This window comes from Mandrillus leucophaeus, unplaced genomic scaffold (assembly GCF_000951045.1).
Source record: "Mandrillus leucophaeus isolate KB7577 unplaced genomic scaffold, Mleu.le_1.0 Scaffold115, whole genome shotgun sequence".
In the NCBI taxonomy this organism is placed as follows: domain Eukaryota; kingdom Metazoa; phylum Chordata; class Mammalia; order Primates; family Cercopithecidae; genus Mandrillus; species Mandrillus leucophaeus.
In genome coordinates this window covers 4,222,276-4,232,834 of record NW_012099765.1, presented here as the reverse complement: position 1 = coordinate 4,232,834, position 10,559 = coordinate 4,222,276, and the positions used below count along the sequence as shown (strand labels likewise).

Genomic DNA, 10,559 nt, shown 5'->3' with positions numbered 1-10,559 from the left:
AAACACTCCAGCCAATAGATGTACCCATTTCACATGAGCAGGAGTGTGTGTGAGCTCTTCAGTGGGTAGGTGGCACAGGTACTGAAGGAGACATCAGGACTGACCACACCCAAGAAACATGGGTCAGTGGTATCCTGCCATATGTCTGTATACTTTCCATGGTATAGTGATAGATGGCCCTATCTGTCAAGAGCTGTGATGCTTACATCAGATACATGTAAATCACTTAGACAAGACTACCCTTTTACAGAAAGCTCATTCCTACAAAATAACAACTGCATCAAACAAATGCATGGAACAACAAACACCTTTTCCTTTTATTCCATGGCACCAAGAGGAAGGCCCAAAGAGGGATATGACATATTTTGGGATTTAACGTTCAGAAAAATAATTTATTTATTGTGATAAAGGGCAACATTTTCTTCGTGGAAATGTCAGCATGGGCGAGTGGAATCTCAATGAGCACAGCGACTATTTATTGAGTGCTTACTATGGTCTGTGCACACTGCTGAGTGTGCTACATGTGTAGTCTCATTTATTTCTCAGAATGACACTGGGAGGACAGTATTACTGCCTTGATTATTTTACAGAGAGAGAAACAGAGGCTTGGGAGTTAAGAGACATGCCCAAGGCAAGAGATCATACATAAGTGGAAGAGTTGGGATGTGACCACAGGAAGTTGGGCCCTAGGACCTATAAAAGAGAAAATCACTAAAATAGTAGCTCATATTTAATGTATACTGACCATGAAGCATAACCTTCACATGTATTTTATTTTCATGTTTTTCTTTCCACAACTGTTACTACCATCCCATTTTACCAATGAGACAACGAAAACATAAAGAGTTGAAACTGATCACCTTGGTGATCTACTGCCAGTGAGAGAACAGAGCCCCTAGCTATTTATTAAACCCCACTCCTCTGACCCCAGAGGAAGCAACAAAGGAGTGGGGTTTCATAAATAGCTAGCCAAAGGAAGCGCCATATCTCCCTGTACAGAAGCTTCCATTCCGAAGATTAATTTACTGTTACTATTAAACCCAGGCATCAAGCTGGGCGCAGTGGCTCATGCCTGTAATGCCAGCATTTTGGGAGGCTAAGGCAGGAGGATCAGGAGGTCAGGAGATCCAGACCATCCTGACTAATATGGTGAAATCTTGTCTCTACTAAAAATATAAAATATTAGCAGGGCATGGCAGCATGTGCCTGTAGTCTCAGCTACTTGGAAGGCTGAGGCAGGAGAATCGTTTGAACCCGGGAGGCAGAGGTTGCAGCAAGTCGAGATTGTGCCACTGCACCCCAGCCTGAGCAACAGAACAAGACTCCATCTCAAAAAAGTAAAATAAAGTAAAATAATTAAAAAGTAAATAAACCCAGGCATCATTTTCAAATATCAACAAACATTTATTACACACTGACGATCATCAAGGCCTTGTGCTAGCTGCTACAACTGAACACAAAGAAGCGAAGTTCCTTCCATCAGTAACTGTAAAATAAGCCTGGGAAAACAACACACAAAACCTTATGGAAAATTTAAAGTTGAATTCTGTTGAACAATTTCTTTTACTATGCAGAAGACAGCACAAGTTAGTGATTATTTGAATGAAAAGGACAATTCAGAGGATGAAGACATCATTGGCATGTGTGGTACCACAGAAGTTTCAGGGTGATGCTGGTGCTGGAGAAAACAAGAGGACTTGTGAAGGGTAGTGACAGGATATGGAGAAAGACATGTGGACAATTTTTGCTGAGACAGCTGGTGAATATAGAGAATAGTGAATGCAAACTGGATCAAGTTGGAGAAGAGATGGAATCTCAGGCAGCATTTGGACTGTATTTTGTGCATTAAGAGACGTTTGACCTCAGGCATGACATGATATAGAATACTGCTTGCAGAAGATAAATTTGCCCTTCCAGGTAAGCATAAACAATTCAAACTTATACACAGAAAGTAAATGAAGCTATAACTAACTTGAGGTTGATGTAAGATTTTTCAGAACACCTATGCAGCATCTACTGTCAGCATGTTTATGCTTACACTGAAAAACAGGCAGATTGATTTTCCCTGATTAAGGCTGTTTCAGTCTGGTCTGATGAGTAAATATCCAAAGCAGCCACATGCTTAGCTGCCCTCCCTCTGCAATTACTACCTGTTTTTTTTTTGTTTTTTTTTTTCCACTCTTGATTCAAAGTGTGGGTCTCAATGTGTAATGCTTAACTTTTCAGAGTAGGCACCTTGTCTATCGCTTTGTCTTATAATTCTCCTGCTTCTTCTAAGAGGGACAGTCATTCACTCATTCATTCCTTCATTCCTTCATTCATTGTGTGTTTTCTGAATACTTACAAAGTGCCAGGGCAGGTGCTGGGCTATGGGGATGCAAAACTAAAATGTCATCTCAGTGTTTAAGGAGCTCACAATCTGCTTGAGGAACACAAAGGAGTGAGACAGTCACAATATGCTGGCTGAAGTCTGCAATAGTCCTGCATATAACGTGCTATGTGATCACACATAAGACAGTCTTCATTCTGCCTGGTGCATCCTGGCAGGCCTCCCAGAGACAGGAATTTTTAATGTGAGTTGTGAAAAATGAGTAGTCATTCTCCAGGTGGCTGAAGAAGCAAAAGCCATTTCTAAAAGTGGGTGAAGAAAGTGGAAACGCTTGGGAACGTGTCTAACTACCAGAAAGAGTGATCCCAAGCTGAGTTTACGACAGGGGAGGGATCAAGAGGGGATCGATGCTGCGACGTGTTTGAACTTGATTCAGCAATCCCATTTCCAGTTTAGAAACAACACAGAGCATGGCCCGGGGCTTGGACAAATGGGAACTGACCGTAATAAAAGTCACATACATCGTAGCGTTATCATTACAAAGATAATCTAATTTTATCTTGTGAATTTCTCTATAGTCTCCTAGACAATCGAAGACACCATGGTTTGTCAGAATTTACAGGTGGGACTTGCTGATCCAAAACAAAAAACATAAAACAAAAAACTATGCCTTTGTGTCTTCCCAGCTCTAAGTCAATAATGTCAGCTAAAGAATTGTCATTCTACCTCCCTAGATGTTAACTCTGACAACTTGTCGGCCAAGCATTTTTCTAGGACAGTCATCCAGGTAGCCACAGCTTGAAAGTGAAGAATTGAGGAGGAAGGTTTGGTCTTGCCAATTACAGGAATTTGGGGCCAGGTTCCAAAGCGTGATATGGCTTTGCTCATCTAGTCCCTGGAATGTGTACGTGGCTAGACTGATCCTAGGCTCTGAGGACCACCCAAGGTAGGTTTGAGATTCCTGAGAAATACCTATTCTCTGATTCCCTGTGCCCTGCACCCCTCAACAAAAGAATGTCACTTTATGAGAATGGAACATTATAATATTATTGAGAATAGGCAGCCTGGGTATTTAGAGATCAGTAAAAACAAAGTTAACAAAAATAATGGATGCCAGATATTAAATGACTTCTTTACACTTGCTGCTTTAATGTGTTATTTAAAGCACACTAGATTTTTGGCTAAAAGGATATGTAAAGGTGTGATTTAAATAATTTTTTACAGTGATGACCCAAACTAACTGGATAGACATTTGGTACTTAAACTAGGCAAAATCATAATAAATCTCCCGTCCATATATACATTTTTTTTTTTACAGTTTAAAAAACATTTCCACAAACCTCATTTTTCTGAAGCTCTTAACAATATTATAAGCCAGAAAGGACAGAGAGTCCCACAACCAGCCTACCTGAACAGACACAGATAATTGATGCTACTTTCCAAGGACGGGTTATGAAACTAGGACAGATGCAAGATGTATTAGTGACCAGAGAAACCAAATATGCAGGCGTTGACTCTCAACTTTATTCTGAAGATCAAAAAAATAAAGCATTTAATTCTTTTCTTACTACCTGGATGTTTGTGTGTGTTTGATGTGTGCAGATGTGTCTGTGTTTGTATGTGTATGTGGTTGAACAATGTTTTATAAATGTAAGCCTTGCCTGTGTACATAGAATTTAAAAAATAATAGTAACAGCAGTGACTTTAATTGGATATTTGAACCATCATTCACAAAAGTTTTCCCTATTCATGACCTAATTTGAACATCCCCCTTCATATGGTCTTATGATATTTGTATGTGAGAACATATGAATATTCGTACGAAAAAATTGAGGTTCAGAAACTTTTTCAGCATTTTGCAGCAAGCAAATGACAGAAGCAATCTAGAATTCTGGTTGTTGAATATATAGCCCAATATCAGTACCATCACATCAAGACAATTTCCCAGTCCTCCCAAATTGTTAGACTTTATCCCTCTGTTAATCAGTATTTATAGCTTTCTGCATGCATAGCCATAATCTTTTATAAAAGGTATGATTATTCATACATCTTGTCTTATTATCTTCACTGACAATAGTGGTCAGTGAAGATTTGTACCTATATTTCATACATCTTATGGTATAATTATTTGTATACCTTACTTGGTCTTATTTTACCTTGATCTTATTATACCTTAATCATACCTTGATCTCTTATGGTCAGAATAAGATTTTTGTGTATTAAGCGTTCACCAAGCCTATCTTTAGTTATCCTCGATTTGGTGTCTAGATCTTGTGGAGGGGACAGTCAGTGCTGATTGATATTGGTGTCCTCTCTTCTTTCTGGTCACCCCACCAGATTGCATACTCATGTCAGAGATTCAGCCAATGGAAAGTGTGTAGAAATTAGTCCCGCTATTTCCACACTGAGCCAAGTAAGAAAATCATCTCATTTATAATTTTTACTCCCCTTTTCTAGCCACCTACTGAATAGAGAAGACCTCAGGGACCTAGAGAGGGGTGGAGCCACAAGGCAGAAGAAACCTGGGTCACTGCACGACTCTGATGGGCAGAACCCATTCCCTGTCCAATGCTTCTCTCTGCTCTCCACTCCCACCAGTGTGCATTTGAACTGTGACATGAGCAAGAAGTAAACCCTCATTATGTAAAGCTGCTGAAATTTGAAGGTTACTTATTATAGCTGCTGCCTACTCAGACGAATACAACTCTCCATTATAAGAAGCTAATATCTACAAAGAAGTAATATTCAATGCACTCCAAAAGAGCATACATTGTAAAGAGATTTTAATAAGTTATTTCATATTGCTGATTCTAAGAATACTTTTGGGGGGAAATAAAACCACAATGCTATACTTTCAAATAAATACATAATCATGATTTTAATGATCAATCAAATTCTCCTATCATCGAAATCTTTAGGTCATGATAGATAAATTATGTGAAGTACACACTGTAATGTAAGACTGCCATCAAGATATTCAGGACACACTAATAAGCAGAGTATGGATTGACAAATCTAATTTAAGTCGGTCCTGCTGAGTCATTCGAGATTTGAGATATCTATCTATATAAAATGAACATAATCCATTAGCATCAAGATAACAAAGTCCCCCAAATGCAGAGGAGTCTAGTTCTGCTCATGACTTTTATCAGCATGACATGAGGCTAATATTCATTTATCAAACAGTAAGGGCATTGTTTTGCACTCACATAATTATCAGTTAATGAAGCTTAAAAAAAGAGCCTCTCACATCTAGATTGAATTATTCTTTCTATGGTGCTTACCCTCATATTCCTAAATACTTATAATGTTCCCATAGTAAATGAGGTCAGCTTATGTAAGCTCAAAACAATAGGAAATTTTAGCCTCAGAACATAGTAGCAAGAATATTAGAGCACATTCACTCAATTCAAAAATTGAGTCTGAAGTTCCATACTTGGCTGCATGCCTTGACATCTATAGTGAAGCTATATCATTAGATAATCTCTCACATCCTTACAGTAAAATTTGAAGTCCAAACCACCCCATTTGTCAGAAGAGAAAACTAACGGTCTGAGAGGTAAAGCAGCTCACCTACTACTGCATGGGAATCTGGTCCTCGACTGAAACAGATGTCTTTCAAATCTCATTTTGGTGGCTTCTTGTCTTTATGCCTTTTTGTTCCTTCTCTGTCTCATTCAAAACTGAGATGAGAGATGTTCTTATTTTAAGCTGGGGTTCTTGCCACACTAGGACACACAGTTTTCTGATTTGGAAAAAAAGGGTTTACTTTTTCTAGTACACTTAATGCAATTGCACTCACGCAGTAAAGCAGAGAGCAGTGGATGTGCAATTGCAGAAAAACCCTGGAAGTTCTTGGTAGGTGAAGGCTCGTGGAGGGCTCTGCTATGAGCATGCAGTTCACAGAGGATTGGGAGACTGCTCCTTTGCCTCATCTGTCTTTCCCTCCAAGTCTCCAGAGGACTATGCCTATGGAGGCTGTGTCTATTGTAACCTTCAAAATACCTTTGTTTTGTCTTATTATAGATACAGTAAAATACTCCAGAGACAAGGGACTGGCTGGGTAGCAACAGCCTGCTAGAATGAATGAAATAGCCAAATCTTCCCTGTAATGTTGTAGTCAGAGCATCATAGCAGAGCCTGTGGTTACCATAATCAGCAGTCCCAATGGAAGAGCTGATTTAAAGCAGCACTGATTTCAAGTCCCTGGTGAAAGTGTTAAAACCCAGTAAAGCAGCGTGTAAAGGATAGGATACAGAAGTCCAGATAATTCATAAACAAATCATCTTTTATTCCTCTAACATTAAGATTCTCCAGTTTTCTCTTTCCAGGATTTTTTTTTTAAATCTGTTAAAAGCATGCATATTTCTAGTATTATCTCACTGTATCTGAGAAGAATGTGTATTCATATTTAGAAGGGTTGGCTAGGTACAGTGACTCATGCTCTCATGCCTGTAATCCCAGCATTTTGGGAGGCTGAGGCGGGAGGATGCCTTGAGTCAAGAGTTCAAGACCAGCCTGGGCAACATCACAAGACCCTGTCACTACAACAAAAGCCAGGTGTGGTGGCATGTGCCTGTAGTCCCAGATACTCAGGAGGCTGAAGCTGAGGACCAGCGGAGCCCAGGGGTTTTGAGGCTGCCATGGGTTATAATTGTACTACTGCACTCCAGCTTGAGTGACAGAGTGAGATCCCCAACCTCTGAAGAAATAAAAAGGAGGTTACCAGACAGGAGGTGAACAAGCCATTTATTTGGTGGTTCCTCTGAACAAAGGGCTACCATTTTTCAAATCTAAAGTGGGCATCTCTACTGTTGGAATTCTGCTCCCAAATGTACGTTTCATGACTAGACAATGAAATTGCAGCACATTCTACCTATTCAATTGAGAGGCACACTGAGTCAGCAACGGATGAGACTACTTCACTTTAGTTATTGTGCTTAAAAATCATGTTTCTCAACAGGTTGAAATAATTCATTGGCAAGAAAAAGCTGAAACCTATTTTCCTCTCACAGAGTTACACATTTTTCTGAAATGCACTCTGCTTTCTTTATGGTAGGATTGGACATGAGTATCAGGGTTCTGGAAATAAACTTTTCTTTATTTCGATTACACAAAAGTTTGTTTTGGCTTGAAGCCTTTTTCCCCAGTCCCAAGGAGGGAAGATTTGTTTTGTTTTGTTTTGTTTTTTTAGATGGAGTCTTGCCCTGTTGCCAGGTTGCAGTGCAGTGGCGCGATCTCGGCTCACTGCAACCTCCGCCTCCCAGATTCAAGCAATTCTCCTGCCTCAGCCTCCCAAGTAGCTAGGATTACAGGCATGTGCCACAACACCCAGCTAAATTTTGTATTTTTAGTAAAGACAGCATGTCAGCATGTTGGCCAGGTTGGTCTCAAACTCTTGACCTCAAGTGATCTGCCCACCTCGGCCTTCCAAAGTGCCAGGATTACAGGCATGAGCCACCGTGCCCGACTTTTATATGTTTCAACATATATTTGAATATATGCTTAGAAGTCCAACATATATTTGAATATTTGAGAATATAATGTATTCTCAAAAGCATCTATAACCCATCAGTGACCACTATCTTAGATTTCAAGTTCTTCCATGAGATTCCTATCTAGTTAGTCTTTTTTTTTTTTTTTTTTTTGAGACAGAGTCTTGCTCTGTCACCCAGGTTGGAGTGCAGTGGCGTGATCTCAGCTCACAGTTATAGCCTCTGCCTCCCGGGTTCAAGTGATTCTCCTGCCTCAGCCTCCCAAGTAGCTGGGACTATAGTTGCGTGCCGCCACACCTGGTTAATTTTTGTATTTTTAGTAGAGACAGGTTTCACCATGTTGGCCAGGATGTTCTTGATCTCTTGACCTTGTGACCGCCCACCTCAGCCTCCCAAAGTGCTGGGATTATAGGCGCGAGCCACTGCACCTGGCATCCCAGGGAAATATTTTTCATAAAGAAGTAAATGGACTTTGGAGAGGTATGAACGGCTCCCTATTTAAAATTCCGAATAGTGCATTGGCTCATCCACCCAGCTCTTGCAAGATTGACCATATGTGAAATTTGAATGTAGATTACAGTGTTTCAATTTAACAAGATTAAGGTGTGATTACATTGGTTATTTTGTAATTTCATACTTTCTCCATTAAGGGATGTCAGCATTTAAGACCATTCTCAGTCATTTTTAATGCATACTGAAGTGGAAAAAATGCTTGCAGTTCTAAGTTATTAACCATTTAACTTTATTTAGTTTGTATTTTCTAATCTGTTACTTTAAAAAATATATGCCTCTCATATCTTCTCCACAATAACTTACATTACAATCTGTTTAACTTTCTTTAACTTCAGCTTTCTAACCTTGTTTTCTTAAGACATTACCCCCTCCTCTGGCCCACATTCATAGTTGAAGAAGACGGAAGAAAGCATAAAACTTTTAAAAGATACTAGGATATTTAGACCTGATTTGCTGATAGAAATTTCTATTTCCCCACTTCCTGGGGAGAAGCAGGGTGTAGTCGAGTAATTCCCACCCTGGCTTCTGCTGAATACTGTGGTCCCACAAGATACTGTTTTCATGCAAAAAAGTAAATCATGGCCAAACACTGGTGAGAAATGCTGCATAACATATTAGTTTCTTGGAGCGTCACAATGCACATTTGCATATTAAAATCCCTGGGATATAGTGCAAGAAAGAAATACGTTCAATTTTCTTCAAACATTTGCATCACATCCACAATTTATTTGAACACGGATCCCTTTTTATTCTTGACACATTATTAAGATTCCTCAGGACACTAGTGTTCAAGAAACACAGTTTGGAAAAACCAATTCATATTGAAAATACAGGGGTTTTCGGGTGTGTTTTTAAATCCCCAACTTTGATGCTTATAAGCTGCGTGACTTTGAACAAGTTATCTAGCCTCTCTGAACCTCATTCCGATTTTACATTCCAACCAATATTTACGAGCTTCCTTGGTGTTCTAGGCTCTGTGTTAGCTAGGCATGAGGGATATCGCAGTAAACAAAGCAGGCACATGCCATCCTCAGGTAATTCAGGGTCAGGTAGAAGAGATAGACATTAAATAAATATATGTATAATTAGAGTGTTGATAAGTGCCAGAGAGGAAAAAGAATAAGTGGAGGAGATAATTACAGGAAAAAGCCTAAGTAGATTGAGTGGGCAGGGAAGTTCTCTGAGGAAGTGACAATTAAGCTGAGGCCTGAAAGAGATGTAAGATCCAGCGAAGCAAATTGTGTCAGCAAAGTGTTCCAGAGAGCAGAAAAAGCAAATGCAGAGGCCGCCAAAGTGGTCTTGCATGCTGACTTCCCTTAAAGGAGAAAATATGAATCTTAGAGACTACCAAGGTATGTTTTTCTTCATCTTGCTGGACAAGCTTGTATCTGAGGTGCAGCAAAAAGGCCAGTGAGGGTACAGCACAGCAGGCCGGGCATGAGTGGGAGGGGCCATCGAAAGCAGAAACACCGGCAGCGGCCAGACCTCCATCCTGTGGACCAGAATCCACGCGAAGGAGTCTGGACTGTAAATGCAAAGGACGCTGACTTGGCATTATCTGATTCAGGTTAACACAGGATTATACATAGAAACAGGAGTCCAGTGAGGAGGTGATTTCTTGTTAAGAAACAGATTCAGATTCCTCTTCTGCAAAACCGGGCTATTAAGTCTTAACTCACATGGTTGTAGAAAAGTGTCAAAACTTGGAAAACAGCTTGGTACAGAAAAGATGCCAAAATGGAACTTCCTGCTCCCATTTCTTTACAGAGACATAGAGCCCAACTATCTAGAGACTTTCATATATCTTGATTGACTTCCGCCCTTTGAATCTTGTATATTTCACCCTGCTTTCTGAATGATAACCTCTTGGGACTGTTTGTATGTGAAATGGATCACACTGTAAATAATTTCAGAAGGAATACCCTCTCTATTCTACCAGTCCTCTCCAACGACAAGTGGGAGCAGGCACCACCAGCCTTTCTGTATGAATTCCGTATTCCATCGTTGGCAATGCTTGGATTCAAGCGTGCAGGTCTATCCAAATAGAACTGAAATATGGGGGTTCTCTGGTGGGGAAGACCAGAACCTAAATGAAAAATTACAAAACACCTCCTAAAAAGAAAACACCTGTGCTGTTTGGACACTTTGACTTTATTTTTTTTAATGACGTTTTTAAATTTAAATATAAAAAATTTAACTGACAGATAAAGTAGTATGTATTT

The 10,559-nt window shown here is 39.8% G+C and overlaps 1 long non-coding RNA gene across 1 annotated transcript; it reads left to right on the top strand.

The window, feature by feature from the left end:
- The first annotated feature begins 1,720 nt into the window (after positions 1-1,720).
- Positions 1,721-5,218, top strand: LOC105552228. The gene is made up of 2 exons (XR_001007971.1): positions 1,721-1,917; positions 4,787-5,218. It is a non-coding gene; the product is annotated as an uncharacterized LOC105552228 (long non-coding RNA).
- The last annotated feature ends 5,341 nt before the right edge of the window (positions 5,219-10,559 follow it).